This window comes from Heptranchias perlo, chromosome 2 (assembly GCF_035084215.1).
Source record: "Heptranchias perlo isolate sHepPer1 chromosome 2, sHepPer1.hap1, whole genome shotgun sequence".
In the NCBI taxonomy this organism is placed as follows: Eukaryota; Metazoa; Chordata; class Chondrichthyes; order Hexanchiformes; family Hexanchidae; genus Heptranchias; species Heptranchias perlo.
The window spans coordinates 22453756-22466205 of NC_090326.1; positions in this window are offsets into that span (position 1 = coordinate 22453756).

Consider the following 12450-nt stretch of genomic DNA (forward strand, 5'->3'; position numbering starts at 1 on the left):
CAAGGTAGTAATTGACAGGCCTGGAAAAATTAAAGGAAGTATTTTTTCAATGTTCCATAAAAATACATTAAAAAAAATGTAAATTAAATACACATCATTCCTCATTCCTTTCAGAAATGCCTGGACTGGAAATCTGTCGTTATCTATGATTTTGCCAAATTAGTTCAAGGAGGAGGAGGAAACCATGCCGTCTTGCACCTCCTAATGGTTGGCTGAAGAATGGCATTCACAGAAGCATGGCATCAGTCCACTGGACTTATCACATCTGGTGGGAAATCTGAAGAAGGTGGGGAGGGAGAAATATGCATTTTCTCATACTTACATGTCCCCTCACGTAGGTAAAACCAGACGCTCTCTGTGCACTGTAGTGAATCGTGTACGCTCTGTACTTACTACTGTGGGGCAGACAGCAAATTGTGGCTAACTGAATTTTTACAGAACTTTTACCATATTGGGTCTTTCTTAGGTACGAGGGATTTTGAAACTGACTGAACAGTCACCACATGAGTGTTTTCTGAACACAAAAACTTGACTCCACGGTTGAAAATTCACACTGTCCAACATGGTGTTCTATAACCGCATTGAGAATACACAGCATGGTAATACCTAGTATTTACAGCACAGAAACAGGTAATTCGGCCCAACAGGTCAATGCCAGTGTTTGCACTCCACACGAGCCTCCTCCCACGTTACTTCATCTCATCTTATCAGCACACCCTTCTTTTCCTTTCTCCCTTATGTACTTATCGAGCTTCCCCTTAAATGCATCTTTGCTATTTGCCTCAACTACTCCTTGTGGTAACGGGTTCCAAATTCTCACCACTCTCCGAGTAAAGACATTTCTCCTGAATTCCCAATTGGATTTATTAGTGACTATCTTATATTTATGACCTCTAGTTTTGGACTCCCCCCACAAGCAGAAACATCTTCTCTACGTCTACTATATCACACCCTGTCATAATTTTAAAGACCTTTATTAGGTCACCCCTCTGCCTTCTCTTTTCTAGAGAAAAGAGCCCCAGCCTGATCAGTCTTTCCCGATAGTTGTAACCTCTCAGTTCAGGTATCATCACAGCAGGTAAGTCAGCAATTGTAAAGAGAAAAGGCACGTTAATGCTTCAAGTGTAGACCCTTTGTCAGAAGGCCCGAACCACGAACCGGTCTTTTCTCTTTACAGATGCTGACAGACCTGCTGTGTAATTCCAGCACTTTCTGTATTTATTTCAGATTTCCCGCATTTGTGGACGTTTTTTCTCCCTTTTTATTTGTAAATATGGCAGCTGGCATGAAGAAAAGGGGGTTGAACAAAGCCTGAAAAATTACTTTCACATTGTTGCAATGAGTCTGAGGGCTTCTGGAGTTTTTTCTTCATGCAAGATGTGACAGGGACTTGCACCGAGGCTAGTGGAAGCAAAAACTCATTTAAGAGATGGATGGATTTTTAAAAATTCTTTCCTGAGGTGTGGGCATCGGTGGCAAGGCTGACATTTATTGCCCATCCCTAGTTAGCCTGAGGTGGTGGCGGTGGGCCTTCTATGTAGTGGTTTGGTGCAACTAGCCACTTCCAGTTAAGAGTCAACCAAATTGGTGTGGGACTGGAGTCACTTACAAGCCAGACCGGGTAAGGACTGCAAGTTTCCTTCCCTAAAGGACATTAATTAGTTGAACCAGTTGGGTTTTTAAAATGACAATCTGACAGTTTCATGATCACTTTTACTGAAAGTAGCTTTTTGTTTCCTTTTTTTTAAGCTGAATTCAAATTTTCAAACTACATAGTGGGATTTGAACTGACATTCCCTGGATTTTTAGTCCAGGCCTCTGAATTACTACTCCAGTAATTGGACACTCTTTCGGAATGGATGACTTAGGATTGGCCTATTGTCTGTCCTCATCCATATCTATCCTATGACCTGCAAAAATGGGCTATACTCACTGGTGGAGGAGCGAGTCTTTGCTGGCAGCGGAGAGGACTGCATTATGCTGAACTGTGAAAGACGACCCTCCCTCTTAATTTCCATATACTCCCTGCAGTTGGAGAAAGTTGACAGGGAGCTAAGTCTGGCCGTGTGAAAGTGGAAGACTGGATGAGGCAGCGACCCTTACAGAACTGCTGCTCCTTATCAAAGGGGATTCCATTTGTTTTGTCAATTAACCTGAAGATACGTCAGTGCTTTCAGCAGATGTGCTTTCAGTAGACCACTGGTCATCCGGCCAGAGTGCCGAACACCCGAGACATGGCAAGAGGGCAGGAAGGCGAAGCAGTTTTCTTTTAGGGTGTCCTCACCTCCTCCTCCACGGAGGCCCCCCTCGGAGGATTCATGAGGGGCCAGAAAGAGGCAGGCACTCATAGCCACTGGCATTGTGAGATGTGGCTCCGGCTGTTGCAAGGTCACCGTCATGACTCTGTACCAAAGGTTTCTTTAAAGAAACTATGTTAAAATGTCAAATGCGATATTACGAACTTCATTGCATTTTTGGCATCTTCTGCTGGGTTCCATCAGATTTTATTTTTTGCTCTTTCACAGTTTTGGAATGTCCCCTCCAACATCTACAACCCACTTTGAATCCACAAATGCCTTCCAATGACAATATTAGATGCAGCTGCAGAGGTTCTTCATAACTTTCACCCTCCTCCCAAGGCAGGTATACTTTATTTATAGGCACCCTGCAGATTATCTGAATCCCTTCACGTGTGTAACCAATAGCAATTTCAAACCCAGTTAGACTTTAAGGATATAGACTTTCTCACAATTACAGTACGTTACAAGGTTTCTTAAGATGGGTCACAGTTTAATGTTGCTTCAATTCAACAGTAATCTGGAACTCTCTCCTCCAAAAAGCTGGTGAGACGAGGACAATTGAAAATTTCAAAACTGAGATTGATAGATTTTTGTTAGGTAAGGGTATTAAGGGTTACGGAACCAAGGCAGGTGGATGGAGTCAAGTACAGATCAGTCATGATCTAATTGAATGGCGGAACATGCTCGAGCAACTGAATGGCCTACTCCTGTTCCTAACACTTCCACAATCTCATCACCGGCTAGGATAGCAGGAAACAGTATTTTGTGTTTTCTGGGCCAGAGTGCTACAAGAAACTTTTAGAAATTATATTATAATGCGACTCTAGTCAGCAATGCAGGAAGAAATGGCCAGGATCGCCAATGGCAAATTCTCACAACCTGTTTGATTTTCACATTTAAAAGGTTGCTTCTAACACGGAGGTTACTGGTCACTTTAGGGATAGAAATCCAAAAAGTAATCTTTTTTTATCTGATCATTTTGGTGTTAATAAAGTCATATTAGAAAGTCATTTGAAATGACATAGACAACACCTAGTTTTGTCATACTGGTTTATCTTCTCATTCAAGAAGTGATGTATGAAAGTGAGAGCACGGGGAATTAAAAAGCAGGAGGAAAATTGATGTGCCTCTACCATCCATGTAATTTTGACCCTTTTATTGCTCGGAGGTCCTGAAAGTCCAAGGCTCCACAGGGCAGGTCATTATCTTAAAGAATTACAAAGATTCTTTGAAATTACAAAGAATTGCAAAGAATGTGCAGCAGAGAAACAGGCAATTTGGCCCAACAGGTCCATGCCAGTGTTTATGCTCCATGTGAGCCTCCTCCCACCCTTCTTCATCTCACCCTATCAACATATCCTTCTATTCCCTTCTTCCTCATGTGTTTATCTAGCTTCCCCTTAAATGCATCTATGCTATTCGCCTCAACTACTCCTTGTGATAGCAAGTTCCACAATCTAACCACTCTCTGGGTCAAGAAGTTTCTCCTGAATTCCTTGTTGGATTTATTAGTGACTATCTTATATTTATGGCCCTAATTCTGGTCTCACCCACAAGAATATTTCAGCTTCTTCTCCAGAACCCCAGTACTGTGGACTTGTTCAGTTACTGAATGTCTCAATTCCACTCATTGAAAGTTTGAACTACATATTATCTGGTACTGACCTGGTAGGGTTGGAATGCATCATTTCAAATTGCATAGCATGATGGAGCTCCCAAAGGGGCATACCCAATATTTCTCTACAAGAGCAGACAGTGAGCTAATTGGAGTATAGCCAGTAATGACCTGCACCAAAGTAGCTCTGTGTTTCATGTAGGTTGATGCTACCTATCTGTACGGCAAGATGTCAACATCAAGCAGGTTCCAGACAGGGCACAGACCAAGCTTCTCAGATACCAGGGTGGCGCTGGAGGTTTCAAAACCATCAAAACCAGCGGTAGCGGATATCCGCTACCGCTGGTTTTGATGGTTTTGAAACCTCCAGCACCACCCTGGGCTCATTACTGCAATCAGTCTAATTTGGGAGGTGGAGCTTCCATGTATGTAGCATCGATGGACAAGAGGCACTCGAAGCATTTTGATCCCCCAAGTACACTGACAGTAGCTGATTGGTGTTGCAGAGAGCAATCACCTAAGTGATCTGACTGCAAATGTGGAGGCTTCATCCAAGGTCAGGGCTTGGACCATCCTGCTCTTCTTATGCCCCTTACTAAGAAACACGCATTTACATATCTGCAAAAGCATCACCCAATGTAGGTTGCAATGCAAGCTCTGGTTGAAGGCGTTTCTTGGAGCTAGTATTCAAACATATGTTCCTCTTCTGTCATTGTAGGCTTTGGAAGAGCAGCCTGCCTTCACTGCCAATGGCCCCCAAGTCATTACCTTCCAGCATTTTGTATCATGCTGGCAAGCACCACTACAGCAATGGATGCCACAAAGGATGCAGATGGTAAGCTCCAAGAGGTGGCATCGAGGCAGTCAAAGTACACAGATGAGGAGGAACAAGTGGTGGTGGCAGAGGAGGGGTAGGAACCCACTACTCAGATGGCTACATGGATACCTCCTATCCTCTGTGAAATGCAGCAGTGTGGTGAAACTGGGCAATTGCTTCAAGGTCTTATTGCATGTGAAAGAAGATGAAAGTCCTGGCCTTTCACAACAATGTATCAGTTGTTAGGGATATCTATAGGAAGCAAATTGGGCGATACTGAAGATGATCCTATGCTAGCTTAGAAGGAATTGGAGGGAAAAAAAAGTTGAGGGAGAGCCTTGACTGGCAGTGGATTTGGAAGCAAGTCTCGGTGCGGAAGATGGCTCAGCTCTGCAATTGCTTCCCTGTTGAACCGTAGCCTGTGGAGGCAGATCTCTTTCAGTCAATGCCAAGTAGCTGTGCCCGGGCCTGCAGATACGATTGCTGACATAATGTCAGGTGTGGGCAGCCTGACTCTGGTGCCTGCTGATCTCCCTGGCATGCCTTCTTTGATCATGTTCTTCCTCTTGCATGAAATCAAGTGGGTTGGGATGCTTTGAAAGCAATCCTACTATCTTGCACTAGGATAGCATAATCTCGCTGGCCTTTGATGCCCATTCTAAACGAGTGGGACAAGAACCCCAGTAAATTGAGGACTGCATCACAATGAAATTCTATTAAAATAAGGACAATGTCTAATAAAACCCCAGCACAATCTGTGTAAGAGCGAACGATACTGACAGGAAACCAGGCATGGAAAGTTCTGCAGTGAGCAAAATGAGTTGGGAGGCGCCGAGTTTCAGAATTTATTTTTCAGTTTCTTCCAGCTGGAAAATGTACCCCAATGACTGCAGAAGCTGTCATTTTGAATTTTTGGTGCAATTGCTGTTAAGAATCCTGCTGGTGGATACACGTAGAAAAGTTGTGTCTTAGAAAGGAAATACAAAGGAAGTTGGAATGTGACTGCAGTTGTACTAATGCGGAGCACCGTTGCTCTAACGCGGAGCACCGTTGCACGAGTTTTAAGGGAGTTTACAGGAAGTACAATGCAGGTCTTGCGGGAATGGAGAACTTTCAAGTACACTCCCCATCTGTGCATCTGATGCTTCACTGAACAGCAGTACATGAGATGCTGGGTGTCTGTCTGAAATTTTTTACACTGCAGGTTCTAGACTGTAATCTTGATTTTAAGTGGACATGTTGACAGTAGGCCAAGCTCCTCAACAAGAACAATAACAACTTGGATTTTTATAGCACCTTTAACGTAGTAAAACGTCCCACGGCGCTTCACAGGAACGATTATCAAACAAAATTTGACACCGAGCTAAGGAAGTATTAGGACAGGTGGTCAAAGAGGTGGGTTTTAAGGAGCATCTTAAAGGAGGAGAGAGAGGTAGACAGGTGAATAGGTTACGGCCTAGGCAGCTGAAGGCACGGCCGCCAGTGGTGGACCGATTAAAATCGGGCATGCGCAAGAGGCCAGAATTGGAGGAGTGCAGAGATCTGAGGGTTGTAGGGCTGGAGGAGGAAGCAGAGACAGGGAGGGGCGAGGCCATGGAGGGATTTGAAAACAAGGATGAGAATTTTAAAATTGAGGCGTTCCCGGACCGGGAGCCAATGTAGGTCAGCGAGCACAGGGGTGATGGGTGAATGGGACTTGGTGCGAGTTAGGATACGGGCAGCAGAGAACTGGATGAGCTCAAGTTTACGAAAGGTGGAAGATGGGAGGCCGGACAGGAGAGAATTGGAATAGTCTCGAGGTAAGAAGGCATGGATGAGGGTTTCAGCAGCAGATGACCTGAGGCAGGGGCAGAGACAGGCAATGTTACAGAATTGGAAGTAGGCGGTCTGGGTGATGAAGCAGATATGTGGTCGGAAGCTCATCTCAGGGTCAAATAGGACACCAAGGTTGCGAGAAGTCTGGTTCAGCCTCAGACAGTGGTCAGGGAGAGGGATGGAGTCGACGGCTAGGGAACGGAGTTTGTGGCGGGGACCGAAGACAATGGCTTCGGTCTTCCCAATATTTAGTTGGAGGAAATATTTGCTCATCCAGTACTGAATGTCGGACAAGCAGTGTACAAATCAGAGACAGTGGAGGATTCGAGGGAGGTGGTGGTGAGGTACAGCTGGATGTTGTCAGCATACATGTATAAGCGGACGTGTTTTTGGATGATGTCGCCAAGGGGCAGCATGTAGGTGAGAAACAGGAGGGGGTCAAGGATAGATCCTTGGGGGAACTCCAGAGGTAACAGTGCGGGAGTGGGAAGTGAAGCCATTGCACAGCAAGGATGCCAAAATCGGCAGACGGGTCATGCAATCCTCTCTCATGTTTCTCTTTGTAGCTGTCTGAAGATCGAGATCGACAGAGGTCTGGGAGTAGGGTGAATGCCCATTCTTTGACCTGGGAAATGGTGTGTAGACTGATGGGGTCTCAATAGAGAAGACATTTTCTGCTCTGCTCTCAAGGAAGAATATCTGCAATTTCCAACAACAAAGTAGAAAGTAGATTCTGGCCTTTTACTCCATCTAAAAAAAAAATGGCCTACTGTCTTACCAATATAATAGCTTCAAAATAGCTTTTCAAAAAGAAAATACACGGGGGTTGAAAATGGTGTTGGGCACTCGTGCAGAACAAGCGATGGAGAATCAGCAACCCGTTTTATACCCCAGTGGAAGTCAATTGAAAAGAAAATAGTTGGGTGTGTAAAGCAGGCTGCTGATTTTCTATTGCCCATTTCACACCACCGTCCAAGACCAATTTCACCCTCACTTAAGTTGAAACCTGATGCAAGGTCTGCACAGCTAGATTTTTGGTTTAATGTCGAGTAATTCTGCATCATCATTCTCCGCACCCCCCCCCCCCACCACATAAAACCGACTCCCTAATGGTGTAGCGCCACCAATAAATCAACTATTAAGTAACAATATTAACTGAAGCATACAGGCTCAAAATCTACACGCCACCTTTAATATTCCTGTAGATTCTGTATTAGAAGCAAACATGGTGCATTAACTCAATTGAGCAACTAGGAAAAAAAAATCCCACCGTGGTTAACCGATTGTGTTCTTTCTGGAGATTAAAGTCAGAATGTGAATGTATTGTGAGCCACACAAGCATGTGGGAAATGACAGAGGCAGACAATCCCTTTTAATCAATGTCAAACTAAGACAGACCTCTTCGACAGCATCTTCCAAACCCACAACCTCCACCACCTAGAAGGACAAAGGCAATGGGTGCATGGGAACACCACCACCTCGAACTTCCCCTCCACGTCACACACCATCTTGACATATATCGTCGTTTTCTCATTGGCGCTGGGTCAAAATCCTGGAACTCCCTACCTATCAGCACTGTGGGAGGACCTTCGCCACATGGACAGCAGTGGTTCAAGAAGGCGGCTCACCACCACCTTCTCTGGGGCAATTAGGGATGGGCAATAAATGCCGGCATTGCTAACGACACCCACATCCCAAGAACGAATAATAAAAATCCAACACATGCTATTCTCTACTAATTCGGCATTGACATTTTTTGCGATTTTGACAGCTACAAAGAGCAATATACTATACCAGTGGAACGGTGACAGCATTCGGACAGTATGAATTGACTTCAGTTACACTTTATATGTGATTCATTCCCATGCTTGTAGGATATTCTGGAACAACTGCCAGAAATGCGTAAAGGATTCTGCTCACTCACTCTATGAACCTTTCTTCAGTGTCACTTTAACATCTTCCAGGCTCTATTCGAGGAAGTCCACTGTGAACTGCGTCATCCACAATGGAAGAACTACGATGTCCATTCGGTTCTGCGCTCATCCGGGTGACCCAGAAAGACCCATCAAACGAGGCATTGTACGGTAAAGAAGAACAGAAATCAGCATGCTCGCTCATTAAGCAGTTGTGGGAGAAATGATAGATAGCTGATATTAGTGTCTAGACAGTGAGGTGTATTTATGATTCAGTAGCTTCCAGAAACAAACAAAATGGGCTCAATTTTAAAAGGGCGGCAGGATGGCAGCGGGGGGAGGGGTCACGCGGCAAACCCGGATAATAAAAACTTACCGTTCCCCACGCAACTTAATTGGTGGCCATTAATCTTGTTTTGGGGTTTGCTGTCCGAAAGCTGCGGAGTGGGCGGACTGTACACCCACATGACAGGCTGTCAGCTGGACCGTCTAGATTTAAAGGGCCATTGCTCCAATGGATTTTGCTGGAGCAAAGAGCCAGAAGATCCAATGGAGCAGCACAGAGGCAAGGCTGCTCCAAGATTCAGCGATGCCTCACGTCAGCTGCTACAGGCCGGAGTGTGGAGGGAACTATTTTACCCGGCCGACAGGAGGAAGTGGCCTGCCTCTGCCACCATGAAGGCCTGGCTCAAGGTGGCAGAGGTCACCAGCAGCAGCAACATATCCTGCACCTGCAAAAGTGAGTATACTCACTGATTCTCCTGCATTCCTTGCTGCACATCAACCACCCCCCTCCCACCCAACTCATTCTGCACTGACAACACTACTCCAACACATCACTCCTCACAGCCACTTAAGGCCCATCCTCAATTTACCTTCACCTCCTGAGCACTTCCTCACCTCCCCGTTTGTGAGCCCACCACTACCACTCACCCCAATCCTGATCCAATGTGATGTCTCTGTCTGATACTCACCCTCTGATGCACCTCTTTCACGGTCAGCCTCACCCAAAGCAATGCATTCATTAGCTGACCACTTCACCCTCACTCACTCACACGTCTGTACTTTCTCCCCTTCTAGGAGGAGAGCGCAAAATGCACGCGAGGGGGCATAGATTTAAGGTGAGAGGGGAGAGATACAAAAGGGTCCAGAGGGGCAATTTTTTCACTCAAAGGGTGGTGAGTGTCTGGAACGAGCTGCCAGAGGCAGTAGTAGAGGCGGGTACAAGTTTGTCTTTTAAAAAGCATTTGGACAGTTACATGGGTAAGATGGGTATGGAGGGATATGGGCCAAGTGCAGGCAATTGGGACTAGCTTAGTGTTATAAACTGGGCGACATGGACATGTTGGGCCGAAGGGCCTGTTTCCATGTTGTAAACTTCTATGATTCCATGATTCTAGGACTGGAGGGGACCATAACAAATAGTGGCCCTCACAGACGTGGAGGAGGATGCCCTGCAGATCAGCCATGCCTTCGAGTGCCTGTCCATCGAGGACCCAAGACTGGCACCCTTCAAATGTCAGGTGACACAACATTGACATTCATCACACACTGTGAATGAGGGAATGGGGCCTCCTCAACTGGTACCCCTCTCTGTTGCGCCATGTTGTGCAGGACACAACACACTATTATAACATGACCCACTCTGTCTGGTGCGTATTGAAGCGCTCCCCTAGAATGCTCGAGGCAGTGAAATCACATCTTCAGCAGTCCTATCGCATGTTCAATTATAGACCTGGTGGTGATGTGGCTGTCGTTGTATCGACGCTGTGGCTCACTGATGGGATTCCTCAGAGGTGTCATGAGCCATGTGTGCAGGGGGTATCCCTTGTCCCCAAGGAGCCAATGCTTAAGGGTGTTCAGTGCATGGAAGAGGTCCGGGATGTTGTATTCCCTCAGAACGAAGGAATCGTGGCAGCTGCCAGGGAATGTCGCACACACGTGAAGGAATCTTTTGTGATGGTCACAAACAAGCTGAGCATTGATGGAGTGATACCCCTTTCTGTTGAACAGTCCTGGCTCGTGTGCAGGTGCTCTGATTGCTATATGGGTGCAATCGATTACACCCTGCACCCGTGGGAAGCCAGCCACAGAGTGGAATCCCACTGCCCTCTCCGTCTGGCTGAGATCGTCCATGGGGAAGTTGATGTAGTGTGAGGCCCTGCCTTATGCACTTGTGTGCAGACGACTGAGAGACTCCGGTGATGTCCCCGGTGGCACCGTGGAATGATCTGGAGGCGAAGAAGTTGAGGGCAGTGGTCACTTTAATAGCGATGGGTATTGAGATGCCGCCAGGCCCAACCGGGAGCAGCTCGACATGAAGGAGGCTGCAGATGTCTGTGACCACCAGGTGACTCACTCTCAGCCTCCGTATGCACTGCTGCTCAGAGAGGTTCAGGAAGCTGAGCCTCTGTCTGTAGACCCTGTTGTGAGGGTAGTGCCTCCAGTGATGGCGCTCCCTCTGTTGTTCCCCTCTGTGCTCTTGTGCAGATGCCTGTGGCGCGGCACTGTGTTGTGGAGCTCCAAGTGGCGGAAGTGCACGCCGTGCCTGGTGAGGATGGTGATGTTGCCCGTCCTCGGATGTAGTGGTGAATGCAGCCATCACGTCCCCCATCCTAATGGTGTCAGTTTGAGGGGGGTCCGAAAAGTTGGTAAATATGTATAAACAGAACAATTCTGAGTGAAAACCAAGAATTTTCAGTCTAAACACAAAGATCTCCCAGCCAAAAGTTTGTCTGAGAGAACTGAGTGCCCTGCTGCAGTAACTCACCTTTTATCCCCATCTGTCAAACAGGCATTTAAATGTCCAAATGGCCGCCGGCTGAAACACGACTTGTTCCCCACGGCACGGGAAACACGTTGAGGCAGCGTTGAAATCGCTTGCCAGCATAATTATTTCCATTCCTGCACATTTCAAGTATTTTAAGTACTTGAATTGTCGGTTTAAATATTGTCCCGCCAGTTCTGGGTTTGCGAATGGCGCACGTACCCAGATGACTCCGGGTCGAGCGCGTTCTTCAGCGGGCTGGAGCCGGGATTTCTGCCCGCTCCAAAAAAAACACGATTTTCTTTCCCACCCCCCGCCCCCGACGCCCCCGGACTTTAATTTTAAAATCGAACCCAGTGTCAGAAACGGCAAAAAGAAAATTATTAGTGAGAAAATAGATTTTTTTTTAAACGCTCCCTCGTTCTGTTGAAGCTTCTTGTGATCAGTACAATCCCCCAAAGAAATGCCACATCATCCCTGACAGGCAATTGGATGAGGCAATTGTATACCGTTCTCCACAGAGTCAGGCAGTAAATCCCTTGTATGATAGGGTTGCGTGTTGGCTTTAAAGACAATGGGTCTTTCATTTAATTGAAGAGATTTGGGCAAACGTATCGACAAAGATATCCCCCAGAGCAAAAATAACACATCTGCAAACAGGCTGCAGTAAAAGTGGCACCAAAGGAAATTCAATAAAGTCCTTGTCTACCAAGCGAGCAGGTAGACTTTGTGACCTGCTGGCCATTACGGCCCTTTTGAGGCCTTATTGTGTGCTTTCACATGACGGCTCCTTGAGGAATGCACTTTGTACTGTTGGATTTTCCTCTTACACCAGATTTACGGGACCCTTGAGTGCTCCCACCTTATATCAACTACATATAATCTTCTAACAGAGCAGCAATAGAAACTAGCACTTTTGGTAATGCTTCAATCTATTGTTGCTCCCTTTGTGGTACGATGCCTATTACACTATTGCCTCAAAATTACCCTTTCTGTTGTCTTTTCCTGTTGCCTTATTTGTGTAAAATGTCTTTTATCATTTAAAGGCAAATTGAAAGCCAAAATGTGACCTGAAATTATACTTTCTGGCACTGTGTCTAGGGTCCTATGACTTTGCTGTCTCAGGACTGTGCATAATTTCAATAAATTACACTATTTTATAAAATATTGAGGGAATATACAGCTTTGTAACCATTCGGCAAGAAACTCTAGGTCATGCTATT